The 9140-nt window shown below is 32.2% G+C and overlaps 2 non-coding genes across 2 annotated transcripts; one reads left to right on the forward strand and one right to left on the reverse strand.

Annotated features, from left to right (window-relative positions):
- The first annotated feature begins 504 nt into the window (after nt 1-504).
- On the forward strand, nt 505-576 carry TRNAT-UGU (transfer RNA threonine (anticodon UGU)). The gene has a single exon. It is a non-coding gene; the product is annotated as a tRNA-Thr (tRNA).
- A 5083-nt stretch (nt 577-5659) lies between these two features.
- On the reverse strand, nt 5660-5766 carry LOC113783955 (small nucleolar RNA R71). Its single transcript, XR_003470009.1, has one exon. It is a non-coding gene; the product is annotated as a small nucleolar RNA R71 (small nucleolar RNA).
- Nucleotides 5767-9140: the final 3374 nt, after the last annotated feature.

Genomic DNA, 9140 nt, shown 5'->3' on the forward strand with positions numbered 1-9140 from the left:
CAATATCAAAATTATAGTGTTTGAAAAAAAAAATATATTTTTAAAATCTAAATTTTAATTATTAAAAATGACAACTTAAATTCGATCATTTATCTCTCTCTCTATTTTTTAGAATACTATATTTTACTCAAAAAAAATCTATTATTAAAATTTTAGGAACATACTCACCTAATATTATTTTTGTTGAAACTCTGTCAATATTTCGGTGCTAGAGAAGAAGAAGAAGATGGGTCGATACATGACCCAAAGAACCCATTTGACTTCTAAAGCCTTAATCTACATATGTGGTTAAGTATTTAGGCCACCCTATTTTTAAAATATATTATTTTTCCATGTCAGTTCATATTTCGCTGTCGTTCTCTTTTCTTTTATAAAGAAGGGAAAGATGTTATATGAGAATTCTTTCTTCCACGGTTCCACCCTATTTCTCTTTGGATTTATCCATATGTACTATATTAGACTAACACGTCTATATATTTATTATTATATTATTCAGTATAAGTAGCCCTTATAGCTCAGTGGTAGAGCGTCAGTCTTGTAAACTGAAGGTCCGTAGTTCGATCCTGCGTGAGGGCATTTTTTAATATTATTTTGTTGAAATATATAATTACACTGATTAATTATTCAAAGCGAATTTAGAAACTTTTTAGAAAATAAGGTGTGCGAGAAAAATCTGTCGATTATATTTGTACATTAAATGAATGACTAATTGCATCTTGTGTACACCACTCCTATCCCTTGGTATTTCATTTTTAGTTTTCTTAATAGATTATCATTTTATTCTTACAGTTTTTTTAAAAGAATAATACAAAGTGTTGGTAATAAAATTGATCAATCAACAAATATTTATCTAGCGAATTTAGAAACTTTTTAGAAAATAAGGTGTGCGAGAAAAAACTGTCGATTATATTTGTACATTAAATGAATGACTAATTGCATCTTGTGTACACCACTCCTATCCCTTGGTATTTCATTTTTAGTTTTCTTAATAGATTATCATTTTATTCTTACAGTTTTTTTAAAAGAATAATACAAAGTGTTGGTAATAAAATTGATCAATCAACAAATATTTATCTAGCGAATTTAGAAACTTTTTAGAAAATAAGGTGTGCGAGAAAAAACTGTCGATTATATTTGTACATTAAATGAATGACTAATTGCATCTTGTGTACACCACTCCTATCCCTTGGTATTTCATTTTTAGTTTTCTTAATAGATTATCATTTTATTCTTAGAGTTTTTTTAAAAGAATAATACAAAGTGTTGGTAATAAAATTGATCAATCAACAAATATTTATCTAACTTCTACCTGAATTAATACGTAGAAGCAAGATATTTCTCTTACAAATTAATTAATAAATATATATATATATATATATATTCTTTATTTAATTTAAAAAAAATTATATTTTTATGTTTATTGTTTTTGGGGTGAAACAAATAAAAATGTAATAATCATGATATTTATACAATTAATTATAGAGTTGTTGTTTATTCTAATCAACTCGAAAAATCAACTTTTGGTTCAAAGATTATTATCTTTTAGGGGTTTATCTAATTTTTTTTTTAATAAAATAAAATTTGTGGTGATTCATTTTTCGTAGACAATTTAGATGCGACAACTGGTAACTTTGTTAGAAATTTTTTAGAGTCAAGTCCAACTTAATTAAGTGTACATATTTATTTTTTATTTTAAGTTATCCTACATCTCTTATGTTTTTTTTTAATATTTGTGGTTATATTTATTGTGACTATTATATTTTTTACTCTATTATATTTTTCATTGCGATTATTTTATTTAGCTCTCTACACAAATCAACACACATATGAGTGGGTCTTATGAAGGTGCAAACATGAGAATGAGGATTGAATTATCCATCCTAAGTTTGATTCTTTTTGCTAATTTATTTAAAACTAGTTCGGGTTAAGTGATAAGAGGTAGAAGAAAAATAAGGATTGTAATATTAAAGTGACATAAGAATTCATAATTCACCACCAACTTGGTAGCTACGTCTAATCCCTTCACTTAGAAGAATTTAATCCACTAATGCAAAACTTGAATTACACAACATCTGACCCTACAAGTCAGTCTTCTCAAAACAACCTGACGCTTACAAATTTTTTGAGGAGCACATATACCTTGACTCTACTAGCAATATCTTCTCAACACAATCTGAAAACCTACAGATTGTTTGAGGAACACGAAAGCCACTATCAAGCTAGTTTACAAGAGTTGGGAACAAATTGATTTGTTTCTAACAAGTTGATTGTAACAATGACTCTCACACTACAAAACACATAGAAAATATTTCTTTCGAGTAAGTGTTTTTTATTCGACCAAGTCTTCTTTTCATACTTAATTCTTTCAATTTCAGCTACTGAATTTCCGTTAGAGGCATTAACTTTCTTGTTTGAGTGAAATGTTGTGTTTCTTGAATAATGATAGTTAAAAGCATAATTGCATGACTTAGAATTAGTGGCATTGATCAAATCACCTTGTTGAAACTTCCTAATCAATGCAACATTATAGGCAACATTTAGAGTGTGTTGGCCCATTTTGATCAGCGGATTGTGAGCTTTGAATTTATGATTTAAAAAATCTCATCATAGTTAATTGTACCTTGATATGAATTCTTTAAAGGCATGTTGATTTTGTGCACATCAGAGACATGCAAGGGATCTTGAGGCATGCTTAAAATGTAGTCTTCAAACTCAGTTTCAGAGCTATTCATCAGAGGTAGTCTTCAGACCCAACTATCATACTTAGTCTTCAGATCCAAACATCAGACCCAAACATCATACATCAAAGGCAATCTTTGTAACCTTTAGAAGCACATTACTTTCAAAGGCATATGTTCAAAGGCAGACGTGTATACTTTGTGTTCCTCTGATCTCTCATCATTTGGTTGTTTCCTCTTGTCACTTCCTCTGGTTGCTTCCTTTGGTCACTTTCTCTGGTATCTTCCTATGATTTTCTTCTTCCTATTGTTAACATCAAAACTATAAATGAAAAACTAACTTGGTTTCAACATCTTATACTTGGGATGAGTGCAACCTAAGATAAGTTAGAAACTATGTAGTGATAATCTTGTAGATGTATATCATGTTTGGTTTTTATAAAGTTGGTCATTTCTAGAATTACCTAAATTTGGTAATTTCTAGAATTACCTAAAGTTGGCCATTTCTAGAATATTTTCATTTTAATAATTTACCTATTAATTTGATTAATATTTCAGAATTGGTTTTGTGTACTCTAGGAACCGAATTAGAACTATAGAGCCACTTTTCAAAATATTTTGCATTATAGGTCACATGTGTATATAAAGAAAAAACTACTATATCTCATATTTACTTTTGTTCTCTAACATAATCATGCATATCTCATTGGCTTCATTTCATTTTGCATCATGTTCTTTTGTTCCCTATTTCAAAAAAAAGTCATGGATATATCATTTTCATATAAAAGAACCATAAAATTGGAAGCTTGTTGTGCAAATCTTTGACCATAGGAAACATGAGATCAGATATAAGGAAGTCTGTGCTATTGAGGGTTTTCACATCAGATATAAGTAGTCGAAAAAGTCTCGCTTGCAAGTTGAAGAAAGTACAATGTGTAATCTTCACAGGAAAATTTGGGGAAATTCTAGATTTTCTTGAGGTTGACATGCAAGTGGATTATGTTACAAATTGTCCCAATTCTAGGATCCTCCTTTTAGGTGTTTCTCTTTTAGGGACTTTTAATTGGCCCCAACACATGAGAAGTTTGAACAAATACTACGACATCCTATGATGGGAAACAAGCCTTACCAATACATGAATCACTACCCCTTACTAAAAATAATTGATGAGACACTGTATATTCCTATAAGTGAAGTTGAAGAAAATAAGACCGACAAAGGTGATTTGAATGAGTTCCTAAGAAAATATACTAAAGAAAGAACCATAAATTTACCAAAAGACAAAAATGGGATGCTTTCATGATTATGCTTGCCTTAGTTGTTTTTGGGATTGTTTTATTCCAAAACAACAAAGATTTTGTGGACTTAAATGCAATTGGCGTCTTTTTGGATCCCAAGCATAGATGAGAGAACCTAGTACCAATGGTTCTTGCTAACATATACTGCAATCTTGATCTTCATCATGAGAAAGAGAAATGTTTTATCCCTTGTTGCTCACCAACACTTTTTCTTCGACTCGTACATGCCTTATAAGAAGGACACCAACTAAAAACTTAGGGTAATAAAGAATGGCCAAATAGTTTGGGAAATCTCAATGAAAGAAAGGTGAATTGGTATTCTCGGATTCATGACATCAAGGAAGTGACTTATATATGCATGGATTGTTTTGATGTTCCCCTCATGGAAACTAAGGGATGTATAAACTATGTTCCCTATTTGGCCCTAAGACAACTAAGCTATCCTATGTTAACATCCTCAATGATGGATGTGACGATTATTTTGTTTTACTTGGGCGAGATATTCACAATGCTAATCTTCTAAGGAAGGTTCACAAATCTTGGGATAATGTTGCAAGAAAAATGAGAGAGATAGGCCCCCGAAGCTGTGGTGTAGGAAAGAAATATCACGATTGGGTGAAAAACAAAGCACGAGAAATGAAACTACCATTTCACCATAATATCTCGTTTCTCAACAATGAAGACTTATAGGCTGACATGGAAAAAAAAAGAACAAAAGATTGAAAAGTTGCAAGAATAATTGGAAATGAATCAATGAGCTTATATAAAGATGTGCAATATGAGAACACCCAACAATCTCTTGTCTTTAAGTGAGTGCGAAAAAAGGAATGGGGGAAGAAGAAAGCAAAGAAAGAACTCAGATATCTTTGCAAGGCACAAACAAAGAGTTGAGTCTGAGATGTCAAGAATGAAAAGAAACAATTATTGAAGGCCTTAAGCTTAAAGAGTCATTGAAAAATTCTTGTGAAAAAATAAAGTCACTCGACTACAAAAAGAAAATCTGAGACAACAAATAGAGGCAATAAACATTGAATGTGTGGGTAAAATTATGATAGAAAGGAAATATCAAGAAAAGATTATCGAATCGTATTGAGTTGAACTTACAAGAAAAGAAGATAAGATACATGACCAGGAAGACGTCGTCGATATAATTAGAGAAGAAGGAATATTTTGGATGCTTCGCTACTCCAAGTTTTCTTATTTGACCAATTTTTCTAACAGTGAAATTCCACCATTATTGTGAGTAGCTGACGGGATGATTCATCATCTCTCTACCCCTTTTGGAAATTTCTCTTTTTACTGAAAATCGTAAAGGTCTAGTGGAGCAAATGAAACATTGATTGCTCGTTAGATTTTCAAATTTCATTCTTAGGGCTTTTCCGTTTTTATAGCTTTTCTTTTTCTTGTGGTGAGGAGCCAGTGAAGCCCAAACTAAAAGGGTGAATTTTGCACTTGAGGAGCCTCACCAATTTTAAACATCTAGGCATTCGCTCTAAATAATGGTGGAATTTATGAAATAGAAGAATTGGTCAAATAAGTAGTGATCCATCTAAAATAATTTCTTATTCACTCAAGGACAGAGCTAAAGCATGGTTGAATTCTCTGGAGCCCAACTTAGTGACTACATGGCAAGATATGGCATAAAAGTTCTTGGTGAAGTATTTCCCTCATGTCCTCAATGCTAAGAAGAGAAATGACATGGCCTATTTTGAAAAAGCTGAAGACGAAACTATGTTTAAGGCTTGGGAAAGGTTTAAGAATTTCCTTAGGAAGTGTCCTCATCATGGGATACCATTTTGCATCCAGCTAGAAACCTTTTATAATGGTTTGGTACCTTCAACAAGGCTAATATTTGATGTGTTATCAATGGGATCTTTATTGAGTGAGTTTTATGAAGAATGTGTGGAGCTAGAGTCAATGTAGCCAAAAAGGTGGTTAGAGTTCATGAAGTAAGTGAAAGCACAACTTTGGCAGCTCATATGGCAATATTAACCAACTTACTAAAGAACTTTGTGAAAACCTCTGCACCAACAACTACATAACCAATAACAGTGGTACCTACAACTACAAACATTATAGCTTGTGGTTATTGTGGAGGAGGGCATGTGTATGGTGAATGCTCCGATAAACCCCATCTCTATGAATTATGTGGATAATAGAAACAATCCTTATTCATGCACCTATAATCCAGGGTGGAAAAGCCATCCCAATTTCTCATGGAGTAATCAAGAAACTACTTAACAAGAAAAACCTATTGAACCTCCTTGTTTTCCACAAATACTACCTCAAAACTCCATAAAATCATCTTTAGAGAAATTGTTGAAGGTTTTTTTTTTTTTTTTTGAAAACTTGTTCTTATATGGCCACAACTGATACTCATAAGGCCAAAACAAAAGCTACCATTCAGTAGCATGGAGAGGCCATCAGAAACTTGGAAATTCAATTGGGACAACTTGCTACAATTGTGAATGGAAAACCTAGTGGATATTTACCCATTAACATAGAAAGTCCAACTATTGAATCAACTAAAGGAAATGTGCAGGTCAAGGCTATTGGTTTAAAGGATGGAAAACAAATTGATAGTGATGAGAAGAAAGGGAAAGTATTATGAGGCATAATGACAGGATCCAAAAAAATGGAGCTAACATTGAATTAGAAAATAACTCGTTATGCAAAGTCAAAAAGATGTTGCAGCACTTAGTAACGTTGTTAAACTTGTACATTAAGTTCCACCACTTCTTTTTTTCTTAATAGATTAGGAAAGTTGCATTGTAAAAACATTACAATAAGTTTCTTGATGTATTGAAACAACTCAGTATACACATACCCTTAATTGAAGCTTTAGAACAAATGCCAAATTATGGAAAGCTTCTTAAGGACAATATTACTAACATAATGAGAATTAGGATTTTAAAACTGTAGCATTGACCAAGGAGTGTAGTTTGATATTGTAGCAAAATCTCCCAAATAAAATGCAATACCCTCAAAGTTTGACTATTCCATGTTGTTAGAACCAAGTTGGTTTAAATAAATATGCCCCTTACTTGTTTTGATGATAACAAAATCGTTTGTGGGAACAATTTAATGCACTAACATTTTGATTAAGTGTGCAGGTCTTAGATCAATTGAATTATATATATTTTGATCTTGTATCCACTAATAATTGAAAGAAAACAAAGGAACAACTAGACTTCACTTCACTCTATTTATGTAAGTCTAATGAAAGCACTATGACACACACCACTAGTGACATGAGTGTTGTTGTGTGTTGGTTGACTCCGATAATGCAAGCAATACTTTGGTTCTGGTAACTCTGGATATCATAATATGTTATGTTCCAATTGTCTCTGTTTAAAGGAGCTTTTCTCTTTACGTCTACCTCTAATAAGACTGTCAATCTAAGTGTTTTGTCTGTCTCGAATAAGCTTAACAAACAATTGATCATCTACCTCTGATAATCACATCAGCACTTCAATCATTTGATTATCTGACTCTGATTCATGTTATATGTTGTGATGAAAGCCAATGCTTTGATGTAAGTCAACGCTCTAAAGAAGACAAAGTATTTATGCATCCTCAAATGAGCATCCTGAATCTGCTACTTGTTTGAAGATCTTAAGTCATGCTCTAAATATCGTATCCTCTACTTCTCAATTACAATATCCATTTTTGAATGTTTCTATGGAAAATTAATCTCAAAAGATACAATATGAAACTTCATGAATTATGTTGATTTCTTGCTATCAGGACATCAGTCAAAATCCATAGTTGTTCTCTATAAAAGAATGTGCATTCCTCAAAGGAAAAGGAGAAACACACAAGCTATAAGCACATCTACACTCTTGCTCATTATCACTATTTTTCACTTTAGTGCTAAGAAAAGTTTATGAAGAAACAAATTTGTAAACATTCTCTACGAGAGCTAATTCAAAAAAACCCCCAAAACCTTTCTTTTGTAACCTATCCCAATAGTGGATGTCTTCCTGAATAGCTTAATTGTACTAAACTAGAAGGTTTATAAGATTTAACATAGTTATTGTGTCTAGTAGGTACTCAAATATAAGTTTTATTTCGTGGTGAATTAGGGGATTAAATGTTTTAAGCTGAAAGGATTGGACCTAACTACTATGTTGGTGGTGAACTAGGAAAAATCGGTCGTGTATCTCTGGGATGTTTTTATTTACACTATCTGCTTTCTTTATTTTAGTATAACCACGCAAAAAACATTTTAAACAAAAAACACAATTCAACCATCCCCCATTTCTTGTGTTTTTCGTTCTACAATTGACATCAGAGCTCGGTCTCAAAGCAAAACACTTAACCATGTTTGAATAAATATATGTTTTGATGGCTAACGATGATGAAGAAGATATAGATGGAAACATTCAGGTTTCCCCTGTTTGATGGAGAGAGATTCGATTACTGAAAACGCATACTCAGAAGTTTCTACACCTCTCATGATCCTGAACTCTTGGACATAGTCAACGATGACTATGAGGCTCCAAAAGATATTGGTTGCGTTGAAATATCGAGAAAGAATTTCTACGGTGATCAAAAGAAACGATATAAAATGCATCATAAAGTCAAAATCTTCATGATGAATGTTATCACCTTCAAAGAGTTTGAAAAATGCAATAAGAAATAGACAACTAAGAGTATCTATGATGCTCTGGTTCTTAACAACAAAGGAAACAAGCAAGTACATGAAGCCAAAGAAAATATACTCATCATAAATTATGAACTCTTTAATACGAAGGAGATGAAGACATTGAAAACATGTTTTCTAGATTCTAGACTGATGGTTCACCAGAAGTACTACACTATTGCCGACCATATCAAGAAGATCCCCAGAAGTCTTCCCAACAAATAGAGACCAAAGGTAACGACTATTCAAGAGGCTAACGATCTAAATAAACTGCCTCTGGAAGAGTTGATGAGTTCACTCAAATCCTATAAGATTGAACAAGTTGAAGATAGGCCGAAAAAGAAGTCAAAGTCCTTGGCTCTCAAATCCCAAGGAAATAAGATGAATTCAAAGACTTTCCAAGCAATTGAAGACTCAGAGGAAAAAGAATGGGAAAATCATAGTGAAGACTTAGATGATGAAAAGATGTCCTTTATCTCAAGAATAATCCAACACATGTGGTACAACAGAAATAAATCA

The sequence above is a fragment of the Cicer arietinum genome, chromosome 5 (assembly GCF_000331145.2).
Source record: "Cicer arietinum cultivar CDC Frontier isolate Library 1 chromosome 5, Cicar.CDCFrontier_v2.0, whole genome shotgun sequence".
Lineage (NCBI taxonomy): Eukaryota > Viridiplantae > Streptophyta > Magnoliopsida > Fabales > Fabaceae > Cicer > Cicer arietinum.